General features: G+C 37.3%; 1 protein-coding gene across 2 annotated transcripts in view; it reads left to right on the forward strand.

Moving 5' to 3' along the window:
• Window positions 1-17770, forward strand: part of CUL2 (cullin 2) — an 85336-nt gene that overhangs the window by 8728 nt on the left and 58838 nt on the right. The gene's annotated exons all lie outside the window — the stretch shown is intronic.

The following is a 17770-nucleotide window of genomic DNA, read 5'->3' on the forward strand; positions in this document are numbered from 1 at the left end:
TTCATGTTGTGCGGATGGAGAAAACGAAAGAGCATCTAGCCTAGGATCACAGTGTCATCGACAGAGCCAATTTAGAGGATTCGTTTCTTGGCTCACAAACTTCTCATTTTGAGACCAAAATTTTTTCTTTTTAATGTTTTAACATTTAGCAGAAACTTCCTCGGCCGCCCTAAGGCTTTTTGGGTGCGACGTGCCTTCTAGGGGGCTGTACTATCGTAGATCCGTCCATTTCCTCTGAGCCAACTCTAGTTTCTACGACTGGCAAATAATAAAAAGCGCAGTAGAGGGCAGCAAATAAGAGCTTTCTGTTTGAAGCCAGGTAGATCCGGGTTCAAATTCTGGCTTTGGTAGTTAGTAGTTCTGTGTATTTTACCCTAATTTGCTAAATGTCAGTCTGTCATCTTTAAAACAAGGAGAATAATAGTAGCTATTTTAGGGCTATTCAGAGGAGTTAATGCGATAATGTATATAATATGTTTAGCATAGTTTCTTGAATATATGTGGTTAATAAAGGGTTGCTTTATTATTTTATTCACAACTCTGTAATTAGACGCTGTTATGATGATGGTACAGAATTGGCAGAGTACATCCTGCTGAGTGCCCCTCCTGTGGGAAAATGGTGTCATTATGTCAAATTCATTCTTGTAACTTGCTTTATTGGGTTGTCTTGATTCTTTACGTTAAAGGACACTTAAGTGAAAGAATGGGACTGTAAGAGGTTGTGTTGTCCATACTGCAAACTGTCTTGGGGATTTTAAACACAAAGTAGTCCGCACAGTTGGTATGTATCTGCCTTAGCTGGATAATATATTTTTATCCTCTATGTCTGTGTCTTCTATAGCAGTGCCAGGACGTAAGTGGGAATTAATATGTTATATAGAATCTGGCACAGAGATTAATTTGCGCCAGACCAGTTGAGAAATAGTGATAAATAAAGTTGATAAGAATTGGAAGGTGAAGCAAGGATTCTGGATTTTATTACAGTCAATAAAACACCGCTAGAAACTGGTTAGAGTGTGATCCCCTTCCTCCATAAAAGCAGTGTAACACCATAACCAAGAAAAGAAAAAAGAAAACAACTCAGATAAAGCAAGGAAAATTACCACTAAACTTAGCATCTTAGCCTAACATTTGTGAGAAAAGATTTAAATCCAAGGTTTTTCATATATGGGTGACTTAATTTAGCTTTCAAAAGAATAGGATAACAAACATTGCAAGTCACTGGGTAGTACAAAGAGAGGGTGGCTAGAGAACCCTTTTTAATATTTGGATAGAAGGTCAGGCATAGAAAAAAAGAAGAGCTCTGAATGTTTTGATTACTTGTGAAAGGGCTGGTTGGTCACAGCTTTGGCCTGCATGCCAAGTGGGCTTGCCTACCCATGAGGGACTAAGACAAATTCAAGTTCTCTAACTCATCTGAGAGACGTATATGAGAATAATTACTTTTTAAGGCTAGTTGGTGCCTTGAATTCTTGCCTAGATTATTGAAAAAAGAAAAAAGTGAGAAAGCAAGTAAAAAGATATTAAACTTCATGCTGATAAGAGCGATGTAAAAAGTTGAAGTACAGTCTGTTCAGACTTGTGGGAGAATCTCAAGTTCACTGAGGAGAGAAGGGTCTTTAATTCTAGTCAAGTAGGTTTATTTTGGACCAAAATACCTTTTATAACTTATTTATTGTACTATAAATACATTCCCTACTCCCCACTGTCTGCCCTCCTTTTTTTTAGACTAAGGTATTCTTCCTTTCCAGCTGGGATTGATGACAAGCTACTGTATTTCTCTTTACTGTTTTTTACCCCAACTTCCTCTCTATCTCTTTTTTTTGGAACATAACTATATTAGAAATTCGTAAGAAAGAAAGTTATATGGTAGAAATTACATTTGTGGAGTATTTTGAGCTCTGTGGCTCAAATCTTATTGCAACAAAAAGCATTGTACCCTGAGCCTCCAAATAAAGATATCTCTTGGCTATGTCTAATGGCTCACTCATTTGATACAATAAGATGAGTGTTTAGATGAATTCTTGGAGTCTATCTTCATATGAAATTACAGTAGCATTTTTGGTCAGCGTGCACCAGAGGCAGCTTTAGAAATGGAAAATGTTACAAAGTTGATCATGCTTTTTTTTGGGTCTTAAGTATTTTCCTTATTTTATGTACTAGAATGGAACCTGCTCTCAACCCTACTGACGTTTAAAAAAACTAATTGTGGTATACAGACTCATGTGGTATACAGACTTGGCCCCATTATTATATTTAATTGGTAATTTTTGGAATGGCCATGTTTTTATTGCAGATTATAGCAATACTGAAATAAAAAGTTATTCGGTGGTTTTCGTTTCTTTTTTCTCTTTTTACTAAGAAGAGAATGACAATGTTGTGTTTAGCCATTTACATTACTGATAATTCTTTTGGAAAGCAGCTGGAATGTGGCACACTGAAACATTTTATCAGTGATTAAGCTATAGTAACACTCATCAGGTTGAGCATGGTTATACATTTTATTAAAATTGCTTGCATTTTAAGTAAAAGATTTATCTAATTATGCACCCGCCTCGGTTCTATACTTAAAATTAAATGCCTTGAGATTCTTTAACTGTTTTACCTGCAGAAATATAATTATCCAGAGCACTTCTTTATATGAAAAATGTCTAAGTCAAGAATAGTGTCACTTCAAATTAAAATCCATCTGATCTTGGCAAAGTTATATCTTTTTTATTTCTGCTGTTACTAGTAACTTTGTTTTTAAAGACATGTTTGGGGTGGGAATTTTGTCAGGCTATGTTAACATATAGTAACCTAAAGCTCTGGAAAGTTACGATCCTTAGGGGAAAGGACGATCCTTAGGGGAAATGACGGTTAGTGACAGGTCAGCTCTTAGTGTTCTCAGGAGTGAAGTATGTGTAGTGAGGAGGAAAACTCAAGCAAAAGAGATTTTAGAACATTTCTATCGGAAATCTAGATAGTTTATTAATTTGTTTTTCCTGATTGTTTCTTTATTCTCATCTTTGCCTTAGGTTACCTAGTTATTCTCTAAGAACTGGTAACTGATTTTAAAATATTTGTTTTTAGAATATTAGTAGTTACTGACTTTCATGGGAAAGGTGTCAGAGTGATAGATTAAGAAAGCACAGTTTTATTTTTTATTACACAATGAAATATTTGATACATACTGAAGATTATAAGTTAAAGTATTTGAAGACTTTAAGGAGGTATAATTAGATTTGCATTTTGGAAAGCTTACATTGGCCACAGTATATGGAATGGACCAAGGGGGCAAAGAGAAATAGGCAGGTCATTTAAGAGGCGATGGCACTAGTCGGGTCAGAGGTGGTGGTTTGGATTAGGGTGATGTCCGTGGGAATGGGAAGACAGGATGGGTTCACAAAATGGTTAGAAGATAGCGTTGGCAGGACTTGTTGATTGATTGGATTGATTTGTAGAGGAGACTAAGGGAAATGAAGAATGATGAATAAAATGTCTAGCTTGAGGAGTGAGGCGGATGATAATGTCATTACTGAGAGGTGGAATACTGGGAAAGGATGGACATGTTGAGTTTGAGGGAATCAGGTTTACTGAGGTATAACTTACACAAATTCACCCTAAAAAAGATATATAGCTCTTTGAATTTTGTCAATTTTCGTGGTAGTGTAACCACTGCGACAATCAAGATACAGAATATTTTATTGTCACTGCTATATACGATGTCAGAGGGGTAATAGATTGGGGGCGGGGAGTTATCACCTTGTGAGGGGTGAAATGTGTAACTAGTACATTGTTTTAAAAAGAAACTAATAAAAAAATATACGACCATTAAATATAAAATGAAATAAGCCCGGTAATTTTTAAGGTATTTAGTGGACACTGTCTTAAGCTTGCTTATTGATAGCTATAGTCTTCTTCACATTATGGTCCGATGTGTCATATAAATTGAATCGCAATATGTAGCCAAATAAATCTATCTTCTTTTACTTAGCAGTATGGTTTTGAAGCTTATCTATTGTTGTCCATGTATCTGTAATTCGTTCCATTTTATTGCTGAATACCGCAGTGTACCATTGTGTGAATGCACCTCATTTTGTTTTTTTATTCACTAGTTCATGGATATTTGGATTGTTTCCAGTTTTGGTCAGTTACAAATAAAGGTGGTCTAAAAATCTCTGTTTAGGTTTTTTGTTAATATATGTCTTCATTTCTTATGTATAAATACACAGAAATGGAATTGCTGGGTCATATGGAAGGTGTATGTTTATTTAACTTTAAATAGAAACTGCCTACGTGGTTATTTCATTTTAAGTTACCATCTGCAGCAAATGAGGGTTTCAGTTGTTCTATGTCCTCATCAGCATTTGATACTATCAGTTTTTTGAGCCATTCTAATAAGTGTGTGGTGGTATCTTACAGAGATTTTAATACGCATTTCCCTAATGACTAATGATACTGGGCATGTTTTATGTGCTAATTTGCTATGAGTATTTCCGAATTGTCTGTTTGGGTCTTTTGTCTTTTGCCCATTTGTTAGTTGGGTTGTATATTTTCTTATTATTGAGCTTTGAGAGTTTTTTATATATTCTGGGTACCAAACCTGTGTGTGTGTGTGTGTGTGTGTGTGTGTGTGTGTGTGTGTCTGCCCTGTATAAGATATATATTTTACAGATATTTTCATGCTGAGGCATGTCTTTCTTTTTTTTAATTGAGATATCGTTGATACATTAGTTTCAGGTGTACAACATAATGATCCAGTTTTTGTATATGTTGCCAGAGGATCACTACAGTATGTCTTGTTAACATCCATCACCATATATAGTTATAAAATTTTATTGTGATGAGAACTTTAAAGATTTATTCTCTTAGCAACTTTCAAATGTGCACTACAGTATTATTAATTATAGTTACCATGCTATACATTACATCCTCATGACTAATTTATTTTATAAGTGGAATTTTTTACCTTGTGACTCCCTTCACCCATCACGCCCATCCTCCCTAACCCCTGCCTCTGGCAACCACCAATCTGTTCTGTGGATCTGTGAGTTTGTTTTGTTCTATATAAACTTTGGCTCCCCCAACCCCCGTTTCTGTGAAAAATGCCGTTGGAATTTTGGTAGGGATTGCACTGAATCTGTAGATTGCTTTGGCCAGTATGGACATTTTTAACAATATCCTATTCCATGAACATGGATTATCTTTCCGTTTATTTGTGTCTTTAATTTTTTTTCATCATTGTTTTATAGTTTTCATGTACAGGTCTTTCACCTTCTTGCTTAAATTTATTCCTAGGTATGTTATTCTTTTGAATGCAATGAATGCTAAATGGGATTGTTGATTTCTCTTTTGCGCAGTTTGTTATTAATGTATAGAAACATGACAGAGTTTTGTACATTGATTTTGTATTCTGCAGCTCTGCTTTGTTAGCTCTTAACAGGTTTTTTGAGGAGTCTTTAGGGCTTTTCGTGTCATCTGCAAATAGTGACAGTTTTGCTTCTTCCATTCTGATTTGGGTGCCTTTTTTTTCCCTTTGTCTCATTGCTCTGGCCAGGATTTCCACTATTATGTTGAATAATAGTGGTGAGAATATATGATGTTAATATGGATTTGTCATATATGGCCTTTATTATGTTCAGGTACCTGTGTTCCTCTATATCCACTTTGTTCAGAGTTTTGGGCATGAAACGGTGTTGGATTTTGTCATGCGTATTTCGCATCTATTAAGATGATCATATGATTTTTATCCTTCACTTTGTTAATGTGATCTATCACATGGGTTGATTTGTGGATGTTGAACCACCTTGTATTCCTGGAATAAATCCCAGTCTATCATGGTGTATGATCCTTTTAATGTATTGTTGAATATGGTATGCTAATATTTTGTTGAGGATTTTTACATCTGTGTTCTTCAGGGATATAGATCTATAATTTTCTGTTCTTGTGGTGTCCTTCTCTGGTGTAGGTATCAGGGTAATGCTAGCCTTGTAAAATGAGTTTGGAAGTGTTCTTTCCTATTCAATTTTTTTGGAAGAGTTTAGGAAGGTTTGGTATTAATTCTTTGAATGTTTGATGGAATTCACCACTGAAGCTGTCTGGTCCTGGACTTTTGTCTGTTGGGAGGTTTTTGATTACTGATGCAATCTCCTTAGTAATCTGTTCAGATTTTCTGTTTCCTTGTAAGTCAGTCCTGGTAGGTTCTGTTTCTAGGACTTTATCCATTTCTTCTAGGTTATCAAATTTGTTGCCACGTTCATAGTAGTCTCTCCTGATCCTTTGTATTTCTGTGGTATCAGGTATAATATCTCCTCTTTCATTCCTGATTTTGTTTGGGTCCTCTCTCTTTTGTTCTTTGTGAGTCTAGCAAAAGATTTCTCAATTTTGTTTATCTCTTCAAAGAACCAGCTCTTAGTTTCATTGATCTTTTTTCTATTGTCTTTTATGTTTTTATTTCATTTGTTTCTGTTGTATTATTCCTTCCATGTACTAACTTTGGGCTTTATTTTTTTCCTCTTTTTCTAGTTCTTTGAGGTGTGAATTTAGTTGTTTGAGATTTTTTTTTTTTTTTTAAAGATTTTATTGGGGAAGGGGAATAGGAATTTATTGGGGAACAGTGTGTACTTCCAGGCCTTTTTCCCAAGTCAAGTTGTTGTCCTTTCAATCTTAGTTGTTGGAGGGTGCCGTTCAGCTTCAAGTTCTTTCAGCCTTAGTTATGGAGGGCGCAGCTCAGCTCCAGGTCCAGTTGCTGTTGCTAGTTGCAGGGGGCGCAGCCCAGCATCCCTTGCAGGAATCGAACCGGCAACCTTGTGGTTGAGAGGACGCGCTCCAACCAACTGAGCCATCCGGGAGGCAGCTCAGCGCAAGGTGCCGTGTTCAATCTTAGTTGCAGGGGGCAGAGCCCACCATCCCTTGCAGCACTCAAGGAGTTGAACCGGCAACCTTGTGGTTGAGAGCCCACTGGTCCATGTGGGAATCGAACTGGCAGCCTTCGGACTCAGGAGCATGGAGCTCTAACTGCCTGAGCCACCGGGCCGGCCCGAGATTTTTTTTGTTTTTTGATGCAGGTATTTATCACTAGAACTTCCCTCTTAGCACTGCTTTTGCTACATTCCATAAGTTTTGGTATGTTGGATTTTCATTTTCATTTGTCACAAGGTATTTTACATTTTCTTTTTATTTCTTTGACCCATTGATTGTTCAGTAGCATGTTATTTAATCGCCACATACCTGTGAATTTTTGAGTTTTCTTCTTGTAATTCATTTCTAGTTTCATGCCATTGTGGTTAGAGAAGATGCTTAATGTGATTTCAATTTTCTTACATTTATTAAGACTTGTTTGTTTTGTGACCTAACGTATGATGTATCCTGGACAATGTTTTTTGTGCATTTGAGAAGAGTATTCTATTGCCTTTGGATGGATGTTCTCTATCTGTTATCTGCTTTAATGTGTTTTTGGTTTTTAATTTTTTAATTTTAATTTGTTTTTCAGTTACTGTTGACATTTAATATTAGTTTCAGGTGTACAGTATAGTGGTTAGACATTTATATAGCTTACAAAGTGATCCCCCAATAAGTCTAGTACCCACCTGACATCGTACAGTTATTACAATATTGACTATATTCCCTAAGCTGTACTTTACATCCCCATGACAGTTTTGTAACTGCCAATATATACTTCTTAATTCTGTCACCTTTTTCACTCATCCATCCATCCCGCCTTGCCCCCCCCCCCCCCCCCAATCTGGCAGTCATCAGTTTGTTCTGTATCTGCGAGGTGGTTTCTGTTTTAATTGTTCATTTATTTTTTTTTATTTTTTTTTAGATTCCACATGTATGTGAAATTATATGGTATATTTGTCTTTCTCTGTCTGATTTATTTCACTTGGCATAGTACCCTCTAGATCCATCCAGGTTGTTTCAAATGGTAAGATTTCATTCTTTTTTATGGCAGAATAATATACCATTGTATAAATGTATTACATTTTTTTTGTCCAGTTCTCTATCGATGGACACTTAGGTTGCTTCCATATCTTGGCTGTTGTATATGAAGTGTTCTTGTCTCTTGTTGTAGCCTTTGTTGTAAAGTCTATTTTGTCTGATATAAGTATTGCTACTCCAGCTTTTTTTTATTTCAATTTGCATGAAATATCTTTTCCATCCCTTAATTTTAAGTCTGTATATGCCTTTTGATCTGAAGTGTGTCTCTCATAGGGAGCATATGTAAGGGTCTTATTTTCTTCTCCACTCAGCCAATCTATGTTTTATGATTGGAGCATTTAATCCTTTTACATTTTTTTTTTTAACTTTTTATTTAAGTGTCTTTTTCCAGGACCCATCAGCTCCAAGTCAAGTAGTTTCAGTCTAGTTGTGGAGGGTGCAGCTCACAGTGGCCCATGTGGAGATCGAACCGGCAACCTTGTTGTTAAGAGTACCGCGCTCTAACCAACTGAGCTAACTGGCTGCCCCAAATCCTTTTACATTTAAAGTAGTTATTGATGCGTCTACATAGTCATTGGCATTTTATTATTCATATGTTTGATCTTTTTTTTTTTCTTCAAGAAATTCGTTTAATGTTTCTTGTAGTACTCGTTCGGTGGTGATGAACACCTTTAGCTTTTTCTTGTCTGGGAAGCTCTTTATCTCTCCTTCGATTCTAAATGATAGCCCTGCTGGGTGTAGTAATCTTGGTTGAAGGTCCTTGCTTTTCCTCACGTTGAATATTTTGTACTTATCCCTTCTGGCCTGCAAAGTTTTTATTGAGAAATCAGATGACAGTCTTATGGGAGCTCCCTTGTAGGTAACTAACTGCTTTTCTCTTGCTGCTTTTAAGATTCTCTGTTTATCTTTAACCTTTGGCGTTTTAATTATGGTGTGTCTTGGTGTGGGCTCTTTGGGCTCATCTTGTTTGGGACTCGACTCTGCTTCCTGGACTTGTATGTTTATTTCCTTTGCCGGGTTAGTGAAGTTTTCAGTCACTATTTCTTCAAATAGGTTTTCAGTCCTTTGCTCTCTCTCTTCTTCTAGTACCCATATGATGCAAATGTTATGTTTGATGTTGTCCTGGAGGCCCCTTAAACTATCCTCATTTCTTTTGATTCTTTTTTCTTTTTGCTGTTCCAAGTGGGTGTTTTCTGCTACCTTGTCTTCCAAATCGCTGATTTGAACCTTTGCTTCATCTAATCTGCTGTTGATTCCCTCTAATGTATTCTTCATTTCAATTATCATATTCTTCATTTCTTACTGGTTCTTTTTTATGTTTTCTATCTCTTTGTATAAGTGCTCACTGAGTTTAACTATTCTTCCCTTAAGTTCATTGAGCATCCTTGTAACCAGTGCTTTGCACTCTGCATCTGGTAGATTGCTTGCTACTGTTTTGTTTAGTTCTTTTTTTTTGAGTTTTGTCCTGTTCTTGCATTTGAGACGTCTTTCTTGGTTTCCTCATTTTGGCACCTCCCTGTGCTTGTTTCTAGATATTAGGTAGATCTGCTATGTCTCCCAGTCTTGGAAGGTTGGCCTTACATTGTAGGTATCCTGTGAGGCCCAGTAGTGTGGAATCTCTGGCCACTTGAGCTGGGTTCTTTGTGTGGGTTATGCGTGCCCTCCTGTTACAGTTGAGCCTTTATTGCTATAGGCACATCAGTGGCTGTGATTGACCCTCAGGCTGACTGGCTATGAGGACTAGCTGTGACTGTAGGGGACAAGCTGTTTTGCAGCAGCTGACCCCACAGAGCAGGATTTGCTTTAGCAGGGCTTTGGTGCCTGCCAAGTCTACCCTTTGGTATGTTGTTTATGGAGCTAATTGTGTGGTGCTCTGATGTGGTCTGGAGCCCCTGGTGTGTTGGTTCTGGGGACTCTTAGGAGTGGCTCCAGTGCAGGCCAAGGTCAGCAGCTGCTGTGCCTGGCCTGGGGCCCTTGGTAGGAGCTCTGAAGTGATCTGCGTTTGTACCGTGTTTCGCGGAAAAGAAGACCTAGCCATACAATCAGCTCTAATGCGTTCTTTGGAGCAAAAATTAATATAAGACCCGGTCTTATTTTACTATAGTATAAAATATATGTAGTATAAAATAAATAAAAGTATAGTATAAAATAATATAAGACCGGGTCTTATTAACAGACACATTGGAGCTGATTGTCCAGCTAGGTCTTATTTTCGCGGAAACAGGGTAACTGCCTTTGCTGGACTTGGAGTTGCCTGAGAGAGGCTATACTGCAAACCAAGGGTAGTTGTCACTAATGCCGGAGGCCGCTTAGTAAGAGGTACAGGGCAGGTTGAGGCCAGCAGTGGCTTGTTTGGGGTTTGTGGACCTTTGAGAGATTTTAGGAAAGTTTGCAGCATGGGCTGAGGTCCGCAGCTTGCAAGGAACAGCCGCTGAAAGAGGTTTGGGCTGATGCACGGTTTGGGTGGTGCGGGATCTCAGGGAATTACTAGGTGGGGCACGTGATGTTAGCCAAGTTAATAGAGACTCAGCTATGGCACCCAACTGCCCCTGCAGGCTTGTTGAGGGGAGGGCTCAACAAAGGAACAATTTCTGGCAGCACTTCTGTCCTGACCAGAGCTGCCCCTCTAGCTCTTGCCCTGAAGCCAGAAAATTCAGTTCCTCCTTGAGTGTCCCTGTTGCTTTTTGAGCTACTGCTCAAGTGCTGGCACTCAACGAGTGAGTGCATGCATGGCCCTTTAAGAGGAATGCCTCACACTCCAGCAGCCCTGTGTCTCACAAAGATAGAATACCCGCTGGTTTTGACAGCCAGATATTCTGGGGACTCCTCTTCCCCAGCACTGGTGCTCCAGGTTGCGTAGCTCACTGTGGCGCTGGACCCTGTCATCCTCATGGGGACCTCCTACTAGTCTTGATGTGGTGCTGCTGCTTTATATCATTAGTTATAGGAGTTCTGTTCAGCTAGTTTTCAGGTGGTTTTCAAGCGTGGTGGTTCTGTAATTTAGTTGTACTTTTGATGTGGTTGTGGGAGGAGGTGAGCACAGCCTTTACCTACTCTGTCATCTTTGACTGGAAGTCTTCTCTAGTGTTTGTTTAAAGCTGGTGTTTCGTTATTGGTATTCTGTTTGGATGATCTATGCATTGATGTAAATGTGGTATTAATGTCCCCATCTATTATTGTCTTACTTTCTATTTCTTCCTTTAGATCTATTAATATTTGCTGCATATATTTAGGCGTTCCTATGTTGGGTATATAAATATTTATAAATATCCTCTTCTTGGATTGGTCCCTTTGTCATTAAGACCCTTTCTTTGTCTCTCATTACAGTCTTTCCAAGTCTTGTTTTTCCTGATATAACTACTACAGCTTTCTTTTAATTTTCGTCCCTTCACTTTCAGTCTGTGTGTATCCTTATATCTGAAGTGAGTCTTTTGTAGGCAGCATGTAGATGAGTCTTGTTTTTTATCTGTTCAACCACTCCATACTTTTTTTTTTGGAGAATTTAGTCCATTTACATTTAATGTGATTATTAACAGGTATGTATATTTATAACAGTCGTTTTAAGTTGATAACAATTTAAGACTGAATACATTCTAAAACTCTACATTTTAACTTTCCCTACATTTTATGTTTTTGATACCACTTTCTACATTTTTTATCTTGTGTATCCCTTAATTATTGTAGTTATACATATTTTTACTACTTTTGTCTTTTAATCTTCATATTAGCTTTATAAGTGATAATCCATTACCTTTACTGTATATTTATTATTTTTTTATCAGCATTATTCTTTTTTTTTTTTTTTAGTAGAAAGATATTTATCAGCATTATTCTAAGACCAGAGTTTTTAATTTTGATGAAGTCCAATTTTTTATCAACTTTTTTCTTTTATGGTTTAGGCTTTCTGTGCATTAACTAGAAATTCTTTGCTTAATCCTTTTCTTGGTTTTTAATGTAATCCACTTAAATTATCCCCAAATTCTTCACCAGAGTTGCCAACTTCTTGCATTGGCCAAACATACCAAGCAATGGAGGGTTAGTTGGGAAGGGTTCAGGCAAAATATGGCCCAGGGGCCAAATCCTTCCCCGTTACTGTTTTTGTTTTTGTTTTTGTCAAGTTTCACTGGAACACAGCCATGCCCATTCCTTTGTTTATTGTCTATGGTTGCTTTTATGCTACAGTGGCAGAATTGAGTAGTTATAACGGAAAGTGAATGGCTTTCAAAGCTTAAAATATTTACTACCTAGTCCTTTACAGGAAAAATTTGTTGACTCCTGAGACAGTCTAGAATGTGTCCCTAAGAGATAATTACTCATTAGAAAAAAAGACCAAAAAACTCTCATTTTATAATTATCATTATAAAGGTTACAAAATTTAATTCTTTGAAGTTGTCAAATATCCCACCAATGTTAAAAATTCCAGGGGTATTATAAATATAATTTTTTAAAAAGAGCTTAAATCTAGATCCAAATAAGGTAATTGATTTATTGTGATTGATTAATGTGCCTTTTTAGTCTATTTTAGTCAGTTGCCCCTTCGTGTATCTCTCTCCCTCTCTCTTTTTCTTTCTGTCTCTTATGTGTGTGTATAGTTTACTGAAGAAATCTGATTGATTATCCAGTAGTTTCCTACAGTCTGGATTTTGCTGACTTGGAGGTGGAACATTAGTAATGCTTGTATGTATAATATACATACCGTGTTTCCCCAAAAATAAGACCTAGCCAGGCAATGAGCTCTAGTGTGTGTTTTGGAGCAAAAATTAATATAAGACCTGGTATTATTACAGTGCATTACATTGCATTATCTTATTATCTTATTATATTATATTATATTATATTATATTATATTATATTATATTATATTATATTATATTATATTATATATTATATTATATATTATATTATATTATATTATATTATATTATATTATATTATATTATATTATATTATATAATATATTATATTATATTATATTATATTATGTTATATTATATTATACCGGGTATTATGTTATATTGTATTATATTATATTATATCATATTATGTTATATTACATAAGACTCGGTCTTATAGTAAAATAAGACCGGTCTTATAGTAAAATAAGACCGGTCTTATATTAATTTTTGCTCCAAAAGACGCATTAGAGCTGATTGTCCAGCTAGGTCTTATTTTCGGGGAAACACGGTATAATACCATTTATATAAAACAAATGGAAAAAGACCATTTATATAAGTTATTGATATAAAAAGGGGGAATAACAAACCATATATGTGTGTAAAATATCCCCAGACACATAAACATTGCCTCTGGTGGTGGGAGCTGGTGACTAGAGCATAGAAGTAAAAGGGAAACTAAGAATTTAGAATTTGCAACCATGTAAATGTACCTCTTCTCCCCTCCCTTCCACATTAAATTGTTCTAAACTTTTTTTTTCTTTTAAGATTTTATTGGGGAAGGGGAATAGGACTTTATTGGGGAACAGTGTGTATGTACTTCCAGGACTTTTCCAAGTCAAGTTGTCCTTTCAGTCTTAGTTGTGAAGGGTGCAGCTCAGCTCCAGGTCCAGTTGCCATTGTTAGTTGCAGGGGGCACAGCCCACCATCCCTTGCGGGAGTTGAACTGGCAGCCTTGTGGTTGAGAGGACACGCTCCAACCAACTGAGCCATCTGGGAGCTCAGCGGCAGCTCAGCTCAAGGTGCCGTGTTCAATTTTAGTTGCAGGAGGCACAGCCCACCATCCCTTGCGGGAGTCGAGGAATCGAACTGGCAACCTTGTGGTTGAGAGCCTGTGCTCCAACCAACTGAGCCATCTGGCCACCCAGGAGCTGAGTGGCAGCTCATTGACTTCCTTCTGGTTGTGGAGGGCACAGCTCGCTGGCCCATGGGGGAATCGAACTGACAGCCCCATTGCCTAGTGCTCGCGCTCTAACCAACTGAGCCACCCGCCTGCCCCTAAATTGTTCTGAAATTTTTGATAGAATTTTTATTTCATTTCTTAAATTTGTAACAGCTTTATTGACATATACTTCATATACCATCCAGTGTACCCATTTGAAGTGTATAATTCAGTGGTTTTTAGTCATTTGCAGAGTTGTGTAATCATCAACAATTTTAGAACATTTTTATCACCTAATTTAGCAGTCATTTTCCATTTCTCCCTAAGTCCTCTATCTCTAGGCAACCACTGAAACACTTTCTGTCTCTACAAATTGACCTATTCTGGATATTTCACATAAATGGAATTTTGCAATATGTGTTCTTTGTGACTAATTTCATTCTTGAGTATAATGTTTTCGAGGTTCATCCATGTTATAGCACCTGTCAGTACTTCATTCCCTTGTGTTGTGGAATAATAACCCATTGTATAGATACACTATATTTTATTTATCCATTTATCAGGTTATAGACATTTGAGTTATTTCCACTTTTTGGCATTTGTGAATAATGCTACTATGAACATTGGTGCACAGGTTTTTGTGTGGATGTGTTTTTGCTTGGGTATGTACGAAGGAGTAGAATTGCTGGGTAATGTGGTAACTATGTTTATATATATATCACTTTTGTAACTATTTAGTTTATTGTTATTGACAGCCAATTTAGAAATGGTGCTCTAGTGCGAAAAATCTAATTTACAAATCATTTTCAAATGTAAGGAAAAATTTAAAAATGTAATTAATATTAATAATATAATATTGAAATATAATTAATGTTATCTAGGAACATAAGTAAACATGAAGTTTTATTTTGCTTTTTAAAATATTTATAGCTTATGAATTTATTTTTTGGGCCCATAACACTCATGGGCTTTTGGCGTGTGCGTTAATGTTAAAAACTGCAACATTGCATGAATGGAACTCAGAAGAAAGCTAGAGAAGGTTGGGGTAATGCGAGATTTGAACTTTGCTGATACTCAGTGGGACATAATTTAACTGAGTGGGGATGGAAGTGGTCCTGGCAGGACATCAGGTGTAGGACCATGTGTGGTTCCTAGTAAGGTACATGAATAAAGAGCAAGACTCATATTTTTATGAGTTGTCTGACAGCTTGGGTGCAGTGGTTGTGGTCCTGTTTCTTTGCCCTCTCTTTTTCACATCCTTACGTAAATTCTCCATGAATAAATGATCGTTTAAACAATTCAAATAAAATGAAGGACCTTAAATTTTTTAGTTATTTGAGCTTTCTATTGACAAGCAGAGAATTTAACAGACTATTTCAGCATGCTATCTGCTACTGGTTTGTCAATTTTCAGTGTGTTTTGCTGTGGCTTCTCTCACTGTGGCTTCCTTAATGTTCCATCCAAAAATGGATTATTACTATACATGTACCTGTTCTACCATCAGTCTGTTGGTCTCAGCAGAGAAGTCAATGACAGATTCTGTCAAAACTTGAATTGAGCTAGCAGTTTGTATAATGTGATCCCATTTTTATACCAGGAGAAAACTAACATTAAGGGAACATTGCCAACTTTTTGGTATACATTTAGAATAACTCCTACCCTCAAGAAACACTCAGATAATTACAGTAGAGGTAAGCACAGAGTCCTGATGTAATACATACGATAGGGCACCTTTCCTGCTTAGGTGGTCCCAGGAAAGTTTCTTAAAAGCAGATATCCTGGACCAAGGCTTTAATATCAGCAGGGTTACGCGAATGGGTAGAAGGTGGAGGTACGGAAGCAGAAATTTTAAGTATAGGAAACAATAAGAGTAAAAGCAGGGTGAGTGAATCAGGTCAGTGACTTCTAAGTAGCGAGAAGTTACTGAATGATGACATCAAGGAGTCCCATAAGGGAAAGAAGCTGTAGAGGTGCTTGAGGCTAAGGTCAAATCATGGAAGTTCGGTGTGCACGTTGCCGGTGCGGTTAAACTGAAAGCTGTCTATAGTGGAAAACATCAGCCGGCTTTAACCGTCAGAACCAGAGTGACGTGCTCAACTTTTTGGTTTAGGTAGGTTATTCTTGTCTTTGAGTGCCAGATCTGACATTCTAATCTATTTGAAGGTCGAGAACTTTGTTTATTGACCACTGTATCCTCAGAGCCTAGAATGGTGCCTGGCAAGTAGTTAAATATTCACTCACTGACAGTGTTAGGAAGGCCGCGTAGTTACATACAGTGGTTGAGAGCTTAGAGTCTCCCGCACACGCCTGAATCCTGATGCCACCATTAAATAGCTCTGTGACCTTAAGCAAGTTTCTTAATCACACTGTGACTTAGTTTTCTTATCTAGAAAATGTAGAGAATGGTAGGAGCTACCCAATCACATTGTTGGGCAGATTAAATGAGTTTATATAAAGCACTTAGAATGGTGTTTGGCTCACAGTAAGCACTATATGAATATTAAGTTATTATTATTTCTTTGATAAATGAAAGATTAATACATACTAGAGCTACTAAAGCCCTGATCCCAGAACCTGTAGGGTTACACAGGAATGGATGAATTTAAGAATATTCAGGAACACAGTTGGATACGATGTAGTGAATAAGGGTGGAAAGGAGTTAAGGTTAATTCCCTGATGTAAAGCTAGAGCTTTAGGTTCTCTCTCTCCTCTGGTGTCCCTATCCCCCCCCCCCCCCACTGAAATTATTGCTAATCCATTCTAGTTAGGGCAGGACAGTTTTTCATCTATTATAGTTTATTGTCATTTAGTCTATGCTTCTCTTTTTTTCCTTTTTTTTTTGCTATTAAATTTATTGAGTGACTGGTTAGTACAGGAAATTTAAGGCCTAGAGGTGGAGTCTCAGGTCTCTTGGGGAGATAGTGCTGATTCATTGTTGCACATCCTTTTTTTGGACTTTTGTTTGGCTTCTCTCTGATGCCTTTTCTTTTTCCCTTGAAGTCTGTTCCTTGGACTCCTCTTGAGTTCTTTTCTCTTTGCAGGACAGAAACGTAAAAAGGGCCTAGGGCCATCTCCAGCTGTGGACTGGGGCTTTCAGCTGTTTTCTCCCCCTTGTCTCTTTTTCTTTTTTTGCACCCCCCCCCCCCCCATCATTTCCCTTTCCCCTTTTTCTCACAGTGGGAGACCAGAGAAAGGATGTTTCCTCCTTGTTTGGCCTTGGCTATGCGCTAGCTTGGTGTTTCACAGTCCCAGTAATAAGGGAAAATTGGGGAGGATGTTAAACAGGTGCCAGGAAAGCATTCTCTTGTGCACTTAAATTGAACTTTAAAGAGCTTCTCTTTTAATTGTTTTTCTGACACGATATTGAGAAGGATTTGGAATCTATCTTTTTAAGCAAGTTTCTATAATCTTGGGATTTTTTTGTTCCTGGAACCAGCTAACTTTTAGAATACAGCTTGTCTGCTAGGCGAAAGGGGTCTTAGCTCACTACTAGGTTGGTCAAGTTCATCTGAGCCAGAGGTTCCATGCTCAGCTGTGCTTTTCCCTGAGGAATGGGGCTGGATACCCTAAGAATTTGAGAAGTAGCAACCATGATGTTTGTTTGAAATCTTTAGCTTTTATGTTAAAAGTTTATGTGAATTTTGCATTTTCTATAATTCATCTCTCTTTGTTTTCGTATAAATGTAAATTTTCTCCCTAATTATTTACCTAAACTGATGCTCCAGGAAGATAAGCCCTTCCATTTTCTTCTGTGTTCTCATATTCTCCCGAATACCACCTCATTCCCCATTTTAAGGATTTGGGGCCAAAACCTTTTTATTGAGTGTCTCTTGCATATTTCTCATGATGGGACTTGACCTTTTGGCTAACTGGGTCCCACCTTTTTATCCTCAACACATTGAAATTAGGCTTTTAAATCTTTGGAACAATACCCTGATTATAAATAATTTGTGCGAAAAGCTTTCCATTTCCTAGACTTTGTAATGAATGCATATATTCTATAGAATTCTGG

Source organism: Rhinolophus sinicus, linkage group LG02 (genome assembly GCF_036562045.2).
Source record: "Rhinolophus sinicus isolate RSC01 linkage group LG02, ASM3656204v1, whole genome shotgun sequence".
NCBI lineage: Eukaryota > Metazoa > Chordata > Mammalia > Chiroptera > Rhinolophidae > Rhinolophus > Rhinolophus sinicus.